This window comes from Dromiciops gliroides, chromosome 4 (assembly GCF_019393635.1).
Source record: "Dromiciops gliroides isolate mDroGli1 chromosome 4, mDroGli1.pri, whole genome shotgun sequence".
In the NCBI taxonomy this organism is placed as follows: Eukaryota; Metazoa; Chordata; class Mammalia; order Microbiotheria; family Microbiotheriidae; genus Dromiciops; species Dromiciops gliroides.
The window spans coordinates 303119786-303134877 of record NC_057864.1 but is presented as its reverse complement, the minus strand read 5'-3'; the positions used below and the strand labels follow the sequence as shown (position 1 = coordinate 303134877).

The 15092-nt window shown below is 36.8% G+C and overlaps 1 pseudogene; it reads left to right on the top strand.

Moving 5' to 3' along the window:
• Nucleotides 1–6286: 6286 nt before the first annotated feature.
• On the top strand, nucleotides 6287–6404 carry LOC122727172 (annotated as a pseudogene).
• The last annotated feature ends 8688 nt before the right edge of the window (nucleotides 6405–15092 follow it).

Below are 15092 nucleotides of genomic sequence, written 5' to 3'. Positions count from 1 at the left end.
GAAATTCCTTCTACTGGAAGCCTTCCCCAACCCCTCTTAATTCTGTTATTTCCTAATTACCTTACATATAGCTTGCTTTGTATATTTTTGTTTGCACATTGTATCACCCATTAGATTGTAAACTCCTTGAGGGCAGGGACTGTGTTTTGCCTCTTTTTGCATTCCCAGCATTTAGTGCAGTGCCTTGCACATTGTAGGTACTTAATAAATATTTACAAATTGATTGAGTGAGTGGATCACTGTGAATGTGATTCACTGATACTTGATTACATGACTTGGGTAAATTTTAGATATCTAGGGAAAACTCAGTTCCAATAGTCATAATCATATTTCCAAATACCCAAACTATTTATGAGCTTCTGTGGCACAACTTGGGGTTAAAGAGAATCAGTCAGAAGAATATAAATCCAGTTCAGAAGATAGTGAGGGGCCAAAGTGAAATGCATCCAGGAAGTACCCAAGTAGCCTCCTTACTATTACTATATGCACTTTCATACTTCTGTACTATAGCCCATTCCAAAACCAGAAGTATAGAAAGATGCTGGTCAAATTACTGTAACACAGCTTTCACATTGGAAGGGTTCTACAATGAATGGACCTCACCAGCTTCAAGCTTTGAAGCTCCTAAGCTCAAATTCTAGGACTTGGATATGGATCTGACTAAGGCTAGTAGTAGGCTTCCACCAGTCGCGGAAAACCATGGATCAGCTCCTTGAATAGCCACAGGCCACAGTGTGGCTGTGCAGTCCAATACGGGAGCTGCAGCTCCTGCCACAAAGAGGACATCAGAAAATTGTGCTCTCTGTTGCCCATTGGTTCCTGTGTCTCATTCGTTTTTTTTTCCTCCAGAGCTTGGAGACCCATCTCAGCTGCGCGCAAGCTGCTCCTGAGTACTGAACTCCATTGGGCGCGGTCCTTGGCCATCTCCTCTCAGCTGCCAGTATCTATTCCCAGAGCCCTCAAGTCTCACTTGCATACATCTCTGGAGTGAAGCTGGGGGCGTCCAGCAGGTCTTTGGCCTGAGGCTAACTTGCCATAGAGTAGGTCTTTAGAAATGCGCCCGTCTTGCATGCGGTACACATGACCAAGCCAGCGCAGCCATCTTTGTTTCAGTAGCGTGTAGATGCTCGGAAGTTGTGTGTGTTGGAGCACTTCTGTTTTGACGATCCTATCTGACCAAGATATGCCAAGGATGCACCAAAGGCAGCGCATGTGGAAGCTGCTAAGCTTCTTCTCTTGTCTAGTATACATAGTCCATGTTTCACTGCCATACAGTAAGGTACTCTGACCACTGTGATATATATTCGCAGGCTCATTTGGTAATTGTTATCATGATTCCTATTATGAGCATACCCTAAGACTAAGCAGAATAACCACTATATTGAGTATTTAACTAAAAGGACATCTGAAGGCTTTAACTACCTACTAAATATCCTTCCTGCAAGCCTCCCTTGGCATAGCCCTCCCCTCTTTCTAAAATTGAGATTCTAAACAAGTCACTTAACCTCTGTGGGCCTCAATATTTGCAAAATGAGGAGACTGGTCAAAATCAGTAGTGTCAAACTCAAATAGAAATGTGACCACTAAACAGTACATAGGAATTTTTAGGGCTATGTAGGAAATCACAGATTAACATTATCTATGTTAGATTATATTGTGAGAAAATAATTTTTGATGATGGATTTCTAGGGGAGACCCAGAGATCAGTTTTATTGCACTCTCTCCCTCACTCCAGGAAGTCCAGAGTCCAGCTTTTATCTGGGACAAGCCCAAGGGAGCAGGGGAAATGGAGATTGATTCTTTCATTTAGCTAGGTAAAGAGCCACACCTACACACTGAAATAGCCACGCTCTTCCTTGGTGCATTCTCTTCTTCTTAGAATTACATAGGTATGAAGGCCTGAGACTATGAGAACTTAGGGAGACACGTGGTCAATTCTTTACTGGAATATATGATATTCATTAATAATAAATACTTACTGCCAAAATGGGTGTAATAGTCATTAATATATAGATAGCAATTAATTCATAAAATACAGTGGCCACAATAATTTTAAAAAACAGTCTTTTTATTCTGTTTTTATTTATTTGTTTGTTGTGTTTTTATTTCTCTACATTTTAATCCATAACTGGCTAGTATTGGGCCATATATTTGACACCTCTGTTCTAGATGATGTCTAAAGTCACCTCTAACTGTTATGATTCTATGATCCCTCTGTAACCTGAAATTTCCACCATTAGATTCTCCTGTTTTCAATGATAAAAGTGAAATAGATCACTATCTCTTGAAGGCTACTGTTTAAAGGGTATATATGTCACCTGGAAGGAAAGAAATAGAAGAGACAGGCAAAGGCTTTATTCTTCCTCTCTAACTTTCTCCTTTGCAAAAAGAAAAAAAAAAATCATATTATAGGATCGCAATTATATGAAGGCACAGAAAACCTTAGAGGAGGCAATAGTAAGGCTTCAAAGAAGAGGAAAGTATGGAGAGAACATGGCAAGAATGAATAATTGTGGTTATGATGAAGTTGTGGCATCAGCAGAGAAGGAAAAGAACTCAACAGACAGTATGACTAGAGCTTGATTTTACCTCATAAAATTGCATTGTATTTTTTTCCCTATTTTGTATATACTTACATGTATGTGTGCTGTCCCTCTATAAAATATAAGCTCCTAAGGAGCAGAGATTGTTTCATTTTTGTCTGTGTATCTCCCAGAACACTGTCCAACACCCAGTAGGTACTTCAAATATCTTTATAAATAATTAATTTTGCCCAGGGGCAGTCCTTTTCTCAATTTTGTGCCTATGTATGATTTCTAAACATCATACTGTTTATTGAAGCCAACAGTTGGATCCAGTTCTGTTTTGCCCCAATAGAATAAACATACTTCCTCCTCTCCACTTTTCAATGTAGCTAATTGGGGGGAGGGGGGGAGGAATTTTCTAACTTTGCCATTCTTCTCAAATGAAATGTCTTCAAACATGTGATTAAGGCAGGCAGTGGAAATAAAGAAATAGAAAAGGCACAATTTATAATGTTTTTGAAGCTTAATACATACAGACAAGGAAGCTTAAGCTTCAGTGAGGTAAGGATGAAGGAATTTATATTAATGGGAATTGTACAGAAAAGGGAGCTTTTAATAAAGGATGAATCAGAGTGAGGGAATTCCAAAAGGAATAAAGTTAAGAGGAGTAAAAAAAATGCTTAAAGTAGAGGGAAAAGGGGAATTTAGGAAGGAATTAGATTTGAAAAAATAATACAGCAATCTTTCTCCAAATCCTTTCCTAGCAAATCTGGGAAGATAAAGCTATTCAGTCAACTAAAGTTTCAGCTTTGACCTGGGTTTTCTTTGCCACAGCACTTACCTTAGGGAGGTCTTAATTAATCATCTGAGATATATTTGAGCCTTGTATGTCATGAATGACATAGCTGGAAAGAATCTAAATTCTAGGAATTAACTAATTAATAATCCCTTATTAAACACCTACTTCATATGTGCCAGGAATTGGGCTTAACCCTGGGAATAGAAACACAAAAATCAAACATTTGCCCTTGAGAAGTTTGTACTCTATAAGAAAAAAATATATAGAATGTAAGTACATACAAACTATATACAAAGGAAGCTCCAGGAAAGGGGGAAAGGTAGGAGGCACTCAAAGTGAGAGGAAGATCATTGAATAGCATCACATTCTACCTTGTTTTAGCACCTTTCATTTCCATGAAATTCAGAGGCTTGTTTTCTATCTTCTAAAATCAATTCACTTGAGACTTACTAGCTGTGTGACCCTGGGCAAGTCACTTAACCCCAATTGCCTGACCAAAAATAATAATAATAATAATAATAATAAAATAAAAATAATAATAAATAAATAAAATCAAGTAGTTATTAAGCATCCACCATGTCCATGGTACTGTGCTTGTCACTGGGTATACAAATAGAAAGAACAAAACAATCCCTACAGGATGAGAGATTATGTACAAGGTTAGCATGCAAGGACTTCTGAATATCTTTCCTTGCCTTCACTGACCTTCCATGGGTTTAGGATGACCAGTTTCCGAGAATAGCACACTTAGGCTAAATTAGAAATAGTCTTCAAAATTGTTTTATTGCTATGTTGGTTTTTCTTTGTAATTATGGTTAAGTTATTTCATAAAATCTACAGTTATACTATTCTTACCATGTCAGTACAGTCCAACCAATTTGTTATTCACTAGAGAAGATGGTAAATGGGCCACAGGATCCAAACTTCTTTTTGCTGAAGACTCTGGTTAGGTTTTCCAGAAGTCTTTGGTTGGGTTTTCCATAGGAATTGGCCTTGAGGCAAAAACAGAGTTTGAGGTGCCCTGGAAATAGCATGAGAAAATGCCTTTCTTGCCTTATTTCCATCTTAAATAAAGAGCAAGGTTATGTGCTGAAAGGGAGTCGTTTGTGTTGGACCCAAAGAGTGAAGAGGGGGAAAAAATGGGAAGACCAGAACAAAAGTAGGCTGAATGCCTGGAAATAAATATGAACATATAAAAACATTTTTAAACTATAGATGTGAAAAATAGAAATCCCAAATCTAGTAAAGAGAAAGGAAATGGGCATCCTTCTGTCTGGCCAAAGGGAATTACTGAAAGCAGAGGGCCAAGCAGACCTGTATTGTTTGATAGAGTTCAGAATTATAATCTATCAGTAACTCAAGAATCTTGCAATTCCTCTCCTTTCAGCAGGGAAGGCTTTGTCTTCCTCCCTCTCCACCTCCAATTCCCCTCAGTTCACCTTCTTTCTTCTTTTACCAACTCCTGAAATGCAAACCCATCATCCTAAGTGGAGGGAGGAGGGCAGCATGTAATTGACCTGGTGATATCGGTCTAAGGTCTAAATGCTACTGTGTCTAAAATGAGCAATAAAAATGCCTTTCAAAACCATCCTGAAACTTGAGCTCTACCTATTAATATATATTAAAGACCTCTATTCAACCAATAAACAATGCCTCTTTCATTGCTGACAAAAAAAGAGAATCTGGGCCATGCATAAATATAGTACCTACTGTAAATAAAAAAGACAATGATGTGCTGACCAACCACAAGTCTTCCTTCAGAAATAGATCATAGAATAACAATAATGAATAAGAAAAAGATTTTACAAGGAAAGTATATGCATGCCAAGGGAGAAAATGGCATAATGAGATCATAGGATTTAGAACTAGAAGAAATCCCAACTAGGCCAAACCTTTCATTTTACATGTTAAAGGATGCTGGGGTCCCCTGCCTCCTGGTGGGTAGAAAATCTTTGTTGTTCTATTACATCCTAGATAAGGAAACTAAGTCCTAGATATTTGTAGTGATTCACTTGATGTCCTACAAATAGTGTCAGAAGGGAATCCTGTTTATGAATCCACCGGTTTTTCCACTACATCCTTATAACTATAAAAGTAATTTTTTTTTTACTTTGTAAAGTGCTATAGTGCAAGCTATTATTATTATTACCACTATTATTTTTTGTTGTTGTTGGTAGACATTTATCAAGGAAAGTCTATTAAAATTACCAAGGCTCTAATTAATCATAAATGACAATTTATAATATGTATATGGTGATTTTCATTCAAGAATTCATAAGGATTTTATAAAACCGTAGGCAATAATTTAAAGATTGCACATTGTTCCATATATAGAATTGATGATATAGATTAGCTGTTAGTCAAATTTAATTTTTTAATGGTTTCTATCATAGAATTTGGTGAAAATATATTTCTATAGGGAGAAAATAATGCCCCAGGGAACTGAGTTGACTATATTTCACAAGAAAGAAATTAAAATGACTCTCAGCCCCAAAGCATGCTGAGACACAGAATGGGCCAAGTGGATCAGGGCTTAAGGAAGTAGAAACCCAAACATTTTCCCATTAGAATGTAAGCTCCCTGTGGACAGCCTATTTTGCTTTTGTCATTGCATCCTCAGTACCTACCATAAGCCTGGGCACATAGGAGGTGCTTGATAAATGTTGTTTGCCCTTTGTTCCTGAAGAGGACCATGACATGCGGTGATGTCATGATTTGCACTAAATTAAGTGAGGGAGGATTGTGCAAGGCCACAAACCTCACTCTCTCCTCCAGAGCCATCTGGGTCCAATGGCAAGATAGATATCAGAATGACTGAAGAGGGCCCCAGATGTTTAAGGTAACTGGGGTTAAGTGACTTTCCCAGGGTTACACGGCTACTAAGTGTCTGAGGTGAGATTTGAAATCAGGTTCTCTCAACTTTAGGACCAGTGCTCCATCCACTATGCTACCTAGCTAACCCATATTGTATCAAGGGAGAGAAGGTTAACACTCCCCTTGATAAGGATGGAAGATGTCCTAGTGGTCTTTACAATACATATATGGAATTAATACCTACTCTGTGGTATCTAACCATGTTTAATAAATACTACTGGATTGCTTGTTTGATTTCAGAGGCAAGATGGGCCAGAAAGGTTTCAGTAGATGTTGCTATTTACAATCGAAAGGTGAGAGGGACCAGAGTTTAAGGTATTGTGGTTGCAGGACTTGGGCAGTTATTTGGTCAGATACATGGAAGCTAAGCTGTCAGTTCAAAAGAAGGCTAAGGTCTAAGATCTAGTTAAGGCATGACCAATGTCATCACAAAACCATGTGACTCAGTGGGTAACAAAACAACAGAGGTGGTCAGTCAGTAGGCTGGATTAAGACCAGATAATCATATTTATCTAGTACTTTAAAGTTTATAAATCACTTCCCTCACAGATACTCTGAAAGGTAGATAGTGCACTGTCTCATTTTACACATGAGCAAACTGAGGTACAGAAAAGTCAAATGTCATGCACAGGATCAAACAGTGAGTGAGTAGTGTCAGAGACGGGATTTGAATTTAAGTCAATCCTTCTTCCATCAAGACCAGGAAAGTTCAAGAAAGGTCAAGTGATTTATGAAGACTTCAAGCAATAACTAGAACTCTGAGAACAAATTATTCCACTGGAGACTCCCAGTGAAATGCTTCCCTTTAAGGGACAACTTGGAGTCTCACAGAAGACTCCAAACCACCCTCCACTGATGAGTATGATCTGTCTTGGCCTTAAAAGAGACTAGTACCCCCAATGGGTTAGGGCTTCATTAGTGCACTGTCTTCTACTTCTTTTCAAGTGTCTTGAGTCAGAAAACGGGAACCTGACTTTAGATGACTGGAGTCCTCAGGACCCAACTACTAACCCCTACTCCAAGTCTTCAGGGCCCCTCACTGTGTAACAAATCTCCTGGAGATAGGGTTGAAATCAGAGCAGAGCACTGGATAAGGAAAATGGCACTTTGGTATAAGAGTACACTTATTTTAGGATTTTCTATGTTTATTGGGAGTTGTAAGCCCATCTATCTCTTCACTTTTTCATTATAGTATTTTTCCAACTATATCTCCCTTCTACTGTCACTCAACTCCCTCAGTTTCTTTTAGTACATACAAATTTTTCTCATTACTGGGCCTCCTCTGGTTCAAAAAATGCTATTACTTGAAGTTTACTTCCCTCCTTCCTTTTTGTTGGAATATTGAATGCCTCATAGTAGTGTAATCAGGGATGTACTGAACAACTCTCGAGGGGGAAAAAGTGCATCTAACAACTTTAAACTTAATTTGCTTTATTATCAATTTCTTCTTCACTTTCTTAAATTTAGATTATTAACAAAAATAAATAAAGCCCCAATTTGTACTATTTACCAATTTCCAATGCATAAATATTCACAGTGAAAATTTAACACCTGGCTCTTCACAGCCAGTCTGAGCCGACTCTAGCATACCCCTGGGTATATTTTCAGATTCTACCAATAGGTTTCAGAAATGTGAAGAAGCTCAGCCTGAAATTTTTTAAACAATTTCAGGAAAATAAGAATGACAACAATATAAATAACATTTATATCCTATGTTGAGGTTTTCAAAGCATTCTGTATTTCTTCTTTTATTTGATTCTCACAACACCTGTGAGATAGATACAATATGCTTATTGTTAGAGACAGAATTCAAACCCAGCTCTCCTTTGACTCCAAGTCAAGTGATCTTTCTCCTAGATCATATTGCCTTCCATGACCACAAAATTACAGGATTTAGAATTAGAAGATCCCTTAAAAATCATATCATCTAGGGCAGCTAGGTGGCACAGTGGATAGAGCACTGGCCCTGGAGTCAGGAGTACCTGAGTTCAAATCCGGCCTCAGACACTTAACACTTACTAGCTGTGTGACCCTGGGCAAGTCACTTAACCCCAATTGCCTCACTAAAAAAAAAAAATCGTATCATCTAACCCACTCATTTTGCCGATGAGGAAGCTGAGGCCCAAGGCTTTTCCCAAGACCGAGTTAGGATTTGAACCCAGGCCTTCTGACTCTAAATTCTATGTTCTTTCCATTATACCTTGAAGTTAACACAATGCTTTGGCTAATACTAACCAGATTATAATCCATCCACAATTTCTGTAATATAATATATTGTCTCATTGTTAATGTAAAATCTTTGATAGTTTTCATTTTTGTCTTTGTATTGCCTGGCACATTGTAAAAACTTAATAAATGCTTGTTGAATTGAATTGAATGAACTGATGAAGAATATATCATTTGGTATCTGATGGCACTTCATCAAAAACTAGAAAAAAACAAGTTAAAAAAAAGTTAAGGGACAGCTGGAGTACCTGAGTTCAAATCCAGTCTCAGACACTTAACACTTACTAGCTATGTGACCCTGGGCAAGTCACTTAACCCCAATTGCCTCACTAGAAAAAAAAAAGTTAAGTCACTTTTCCCCTAGGTTAGACAAGAATGAAATGGTGAGATAATGATTCAAATTTATTAATCTTGTTGCCAAGTTTCATTCTTTATCCTCCAGGCCATTCAGTTTTTTGACAAGCCAAAAGGTGATGTTAAAAAGAACTTCCAAACAACTTTAAATACTGCCTGCAAAGGAGGTGAGATAATGTTAGATGACTGTACATGGTCATTAAGTAAGATGTAAATGCTGATTTATTCCACTAACAAATTATGGGGAAGCCTTAAAGGAAACATAAGTGGAGACAGCAAACAGAGGCAAGCATGTATATTCCTGACTATATAGATGGCAAATTATATGAAATACACAAGGCACAATTAGATGAATATAAGTCTGTCATTTAGTGCAAGGGACTGGGTTATACTCCAGTAGATGAAAACTGTGGTTTAGGTGGCTTTCTATGATGACTATCTCAGAAGCACAGCTGAAGAGTATAAACAGAGAGATGGTGTTTAACAGTGTTTCTGCAAGCAAAATAGAGCAAAATCTGTCCAAGTCTCCAACAGTCAGAGCACGGATGCTAACTTTATTTTTATTATTTTTACTTCTTGCACCTTTCACTCACACTTGATCGATGTCTCAAATGGTCCATTGCCTCCTTCTCGTTTATTGTTATTGTCTGTGAGCCAGGAAGATTCTGGAGTCCTTTGCCAGAGGCCATTGCACTGATCTTATGACTACAGGATAACTAGTTAGGTGCTAAACTTCCAGTTGCGGGTACAATGAGAAAGTCCTAGCTTTAGATAATGAGGACCTGGGTACGAATACCATCTCTGTCACTACCTGTATCATGTTGGGCAAGTCACTTAACTTCCATCTGCCTCAATTTCCACAACTGTAAATTAAGGGGTCATTAAACTGCATGGCCTATAAAGGTCCCTTCCTGCTTTAGGTCTATGAATACCTTTGCCCTTCTCACCTCTGGCTCATCAAGCCAATATCTCAAAATAAAATTGTTAAGCACAATATTTTAAAAAGTAAAGCAGCACTCAAATTTGAAGTCTAGAATTCTGTTCTTGGGGTACAGTAAATGGCCAGGTCATTAGGCGGAGGAAGAGGCAGTTGGACTTGGAATAAAGACCTGACTTTCTAATCCCACCTCAGATACTAGTTGTGTGACCCTGAACAAGTCAATTTTCACAGTGTCCTCATCTGTAGAAAGGGCATAACAATAGCACCCATCTCCCAGTACTGTTGTGAGGATCAAATGAGACAACACTTGTGAAACATTTTGCAAACCTTAACGTGCTCTATAAATGCTAGTCATTATTGTGCTTGTGTGTGTGTGTGTGTGTGTGTGTGTGTGTGTGTGTGTGTGTGTGTGTGTGTGTGTGTGTGGTAGAGGGGCAGGGGAACTATAATTTTATTAATACCACATGTACAGGTTGATGGCTACATCTTGTTAAAAATGATTCAACTCTCTCAAGGGAGCTGAACTCATACTTATCTCTTCTTCAATATAAATAATATCTTACTTTGACTGTAGAGATGTGAAGACATGGCAATGGAATTAAAAGCAGGCTCATAAAATGTGTAGATGACATTGAAGGGGATGGAGGAAGAAAAGGTCTGTGATGGATAGCTTATGTGTGGCTCTGACTAAAATGGAGAGGAGTAGGGCTTGGGGATGAAATAGAAGAGACCTTCCAAGTTCCTTCCCACCTGTGGTGTACAATGAGAATGAATACTTTCCTTTCTTAGACCTCAGGATAGGCTGTTTTTTTAACACATGTGTCAAACTTGAGGGCCCCAAGCCTCATGAGGCTCCCAAAACTCCCTAGCATTCCTGCATCAGATTAAAATGTAATTGGAAAATAAGTAATAAAATAAGTAAAAATGCAATACAACATAGATAACATTAATGTATGGTTTTCTAAGCCAATACAGTCACAGAAATCCTTTACTATTTGAGACTGATGCCACTTCAAATGACATCAAACAAATGAAGCTGGCAGAGGAGAAGCAGAAAGAGGGGGAGGAGGAAGATGAGAAGGAGGAAGAGGTGGAGAAGAAGAAGGAAGAGGAGAATGAAAAAAGAGGAGAAGGAGGAAGCAGAGAAAAAGGAGAAGAAGAAGAAGAAGAAGAAGAAGAAGAAGAAGAAGAAGAAGAAGAAGAAGAAGAAGAAGAAGAAGAAGAAGAAGAAGAAATGTGTATAGGCTATTATAAGGTTTTTGAAGCTTTTGTTTATATTATCTCACTCCCCTCTGAGGTAAGTAGTTAAGATATAATCCCCATTTGGCAAATGAAAAGGCCAAAACTCATAGAGATAAAGTGACTTGCCTCTTGCAGCTAATAAGTGACCAAGGCAGTATTTGAATTTACAGTATCCTGATTCCAAATCCCAGGATCCATTCATCATGCTATATGTCTACTAAGAGAATACCTGTTACCACCTTTGTAGAAATCCCATTTGTTGTTACCTCTAGAAATGCAATCAAGATTTAAATCCATGTTTACCTACCAAGGCAGACATAGTAACTTTATGAATAAAACTACAAAACACTTCTTACTGAAATAGAGATAGACCTAAATAACTTAAGAGATATTCATTGCCAATGGTAGGACTATGCCAGTGTAATAAAAGATCATAATGCTATCTAAATCAATTTAGTTGTTCAGTGCCATACCAATCAAAATACCAAATGATTACTGTTAAAATGTAGAAGGGAAAATACATCTGAAGAAACAATCATTAATGTCAAAGGAAATAAAGAAAAATGGGTAAGGAATGAATCCTATTTGTATATAATTTCAAATTAAACTATAAAGTAGTAATCATCAACACTATTTGCTTTTGTTTTTTAAAAAATGGCAAAGAAAGATCAGTGGAACAGATTTGGTGCATAAAGGACAAAAGCAAATGAACATAATAATATGATAGTCAATAACTTCAATCCGAAAGTACTTGAATAAGAATTCACTTTCTGAAAAAACTCCAGGGAAAATTGTTAAAAATTTAAGCAAACTATCTCACATCATATATGACAATAAAGTCCAAAGAGAGGAATGACCTAGTTATAAAAGGTTACATGAAAAAGTATATAGGATATATAATTTGTGGATTGGGGAAGAATTCTTGACTAGTCAGGAGATAGAATCATACAAAATAAAGTAGGTAACTTTGATTACACAAAATTGAAAAGTTCCTATACAAATAAAATCAATGCAGGCAGAATTAGAAGGGAAACTATTAGCTGAGTTGAAAACCTTGTTAATAAGTTTCTCTGAAAAGGTCTACTCTCTGGGGCATATAAAGAACTGATTCAAATATATAAGAATGGCAGTCATTTTACCAAATAGAAAAATGGTGAAAAAATACGGACAGGCAGCTCTCAAAAGAAAAAAAAAAAGAACAATCAATAATCATATGAATAAATACTCAAATAATTAATAATCAGAGTAAGGAAAATTAAAACAACTCAAGTTCTATCACCTTGAGCCTGCTAAATTTACAAAGATTTTTTTTTGGTGAGGCAATGGGGGTTAAGTGACTTGCCCAGGGTCACACAGCTAGTAAGTGTCAAGTGTCTGAGGCTGGATTTGAACTCAGGTCCTCCTGAATCCCAGGCTGGTGCTTTATCCACTGTGCCACCTAGTTGCCCTTACAAAGATTTTTTAAAAAGAAAATGACAATTGTTGAGGGGTTGTTGAAAAACAGGCACACTAAACACTATTGATGGAGGAAAATATTACTTGCTCTACCTATTCTGGAAAGTGATTTAGAATTAAATCCCAAAAGCCACTGAACTGAGCCTACTTTTTGACTCATATATACTATCACCTAAGGCTATATCCCAAAGAGATCAAAATCAAAAAATTCATTTGTAAATATATGTATATATATTTATATATGTGATCAATATATTTTATCTATATATTTACAAATTAATCCTTTTAACAATGTATATAAATACATATAAACATACACATCACATACATATATAGAAATATACATATATATATTTCTATATTTTACATAAAATATTTACTATCCAATCAGCATCACAGATTATATATGTATGTGTGTTTGTGTGTAAACACACTTCTTTTGTCACAACAAAGAATTTGAAATAATAAGGGTGCCTATCAATAAGAACATGGCTAAACAAATTGTGACATATGCATATAATCAAATGGAAATGATGAAAAAGATAATTTCATAGAAATATGGGAAGACTTGTATGAACTGAGTCAAAGTGAAATGAATAGAACCAAGAGAACAATTTATGCAATAACAACACTGTAAAGAGAAACTTTGAAACACTCAATCAATGCAATGACCAGTCATAATTTTCAACTGACAACGACATATGTCATTCAACTCCTGGTGAAGTAAAGGGAAGGGAAGGGAAGGGAAGGGAAGGGAAGGGAAGGGAAGGGAAGGGAAGGGAAGGGAAGGGAAGGGAAGGGAAGGGAAGGGAAGGGAAGGGAAGGGAAGGGAAGGGAAGGGAAGGGAAGGGAAGGGAAGGGAAGGGAAGGGAAGGGAAGGGAAGGGAAGGGAAGGGAAGGGAAGGGAAGGGAAGGGAAGGGAAGGGAAGGGAAGGGAAGGGAAGGGAAGGGAAGGGAAGGGAAGGGAAGGGAAGGGAAGGGAAGGGAAGGGAAGGGAAGGGAAGGGAAGGGAAGGGAAGGGAAGGGAAGGGAAGGGAAGGGAAGGGAAGGGAAGGGAAGGGAAGGGAAGGGAAGGGAAGGGGTTATTGAAGTATTTCCTTAAATGAACAGAAGAGAACACAAGACTAGACAAAGAAGAAAAAAAATAATGGCATGCACTAATCTAATATTTGATAAATCTCTAGACATGAATTATTTAGGAAGATTCTTATTTGATAAGAACCACTAGGGAAACTAGAAAACAACCTGGAAGAATTAGGTTTAGACCAATATATTATATAATATTCCATAAAAAATAAAATGATATGCTATCTAAATATTAAAGATCATATTAAAAATTAGAAGAAACCTTTCACAGCTATGAGTAGGCAATAAATTCGTAACCAAACGAATGACAGACATAGTTACAAAGGAATGACAATTCTGATTATATGAAATTAAAAAGGGCTTACACAAAATAAAATTTGTGCATCTGGAATAAGAAGTGGTCAAGTAGGAAAAAAAATATATATATATACATACATATATACATACATATTTTTCTATCACATATCCCATAAGGATCTGATATTCAAAATCTATAAATAATAAATATATAAGCTCAAAATCCATTCCTCAATAGAAAAATGGTTTTCAGACAAAAAGAAGAATCATGGCAAAGAGGAAGAATTACAAAGTACTCACAATTCCATGAAAGAATGTTCCACATCACAAATAATAAAAGAAATGGACATCGAAACAACCCTCAAGTTTCACCTCACAACTGATATATTGATTCAAATGGTAAACAATGAGAGTAGTCAAAGTTGAATAACTTGAGGGAAGAAAGACATGCTAATACATTATTATTCAAACTTCAAATTAGTACAACCATCTTGGAAAGCAATTTGGAACTCCACAATTAAAGTGAGCAAAATATTCATGCCCTGTGACCCTACAGACTTCATTGCTAGAGATAAACTCCAAGGAGATCCTTGATTTTAAGAAAGGATTCCACATACACCAAAATACTTATAGCAGTATTTTTTGTGGTATCAAAGAATTGGGGCAGGGAAAAGAAAATGCTTATTAATTGGGGAGTGGCTAAGCAATTTGTAGTACAAAAATGTAATGGAATATTACTGTTCTGTAAGAAATTATGGATATGAAGAATAGAGAAATATGGAAAGATGTGAATTGATCCAAAGTGACAAAGACTGAGGCAAGAAAGCAACAGTAACTAAAACAATGGAGATGGAAAGAAGTCACTACAAAATAACTGAAAATAAATGTTGCAAAATTACTTAACAGGTTTATCCCTATGATTTCATTGGCATAAAGAACCCCTAGGTGAGAAAACTTGCTTCTATTAATGCAGGTTGTCATCTTCTCTGCAATTTACAGTCTTAGAGATTTTTAACTTTACCATAGGCACAGAGCCCAAACTCATCAAAGGTGAAGTTTAAATCCAGGTCTTCCTGACAAGCACTGTGAAAAGTATTAAATGGAAAAGGACTATAAAGAGATACTTTGAAAGATTTCTATTTGAATTCTAAACTTCAGCAAGAAAAGGAATCTATGAAGTTTACCATACCCTAAACCGGGGAATAAAATGGAGATGGGGAAATCTTTTAAAAAATTAATTTTGCAGAAGAAAATACAGTCTCTTTATCGACTCCAAAACTTGATAAGTCACAAG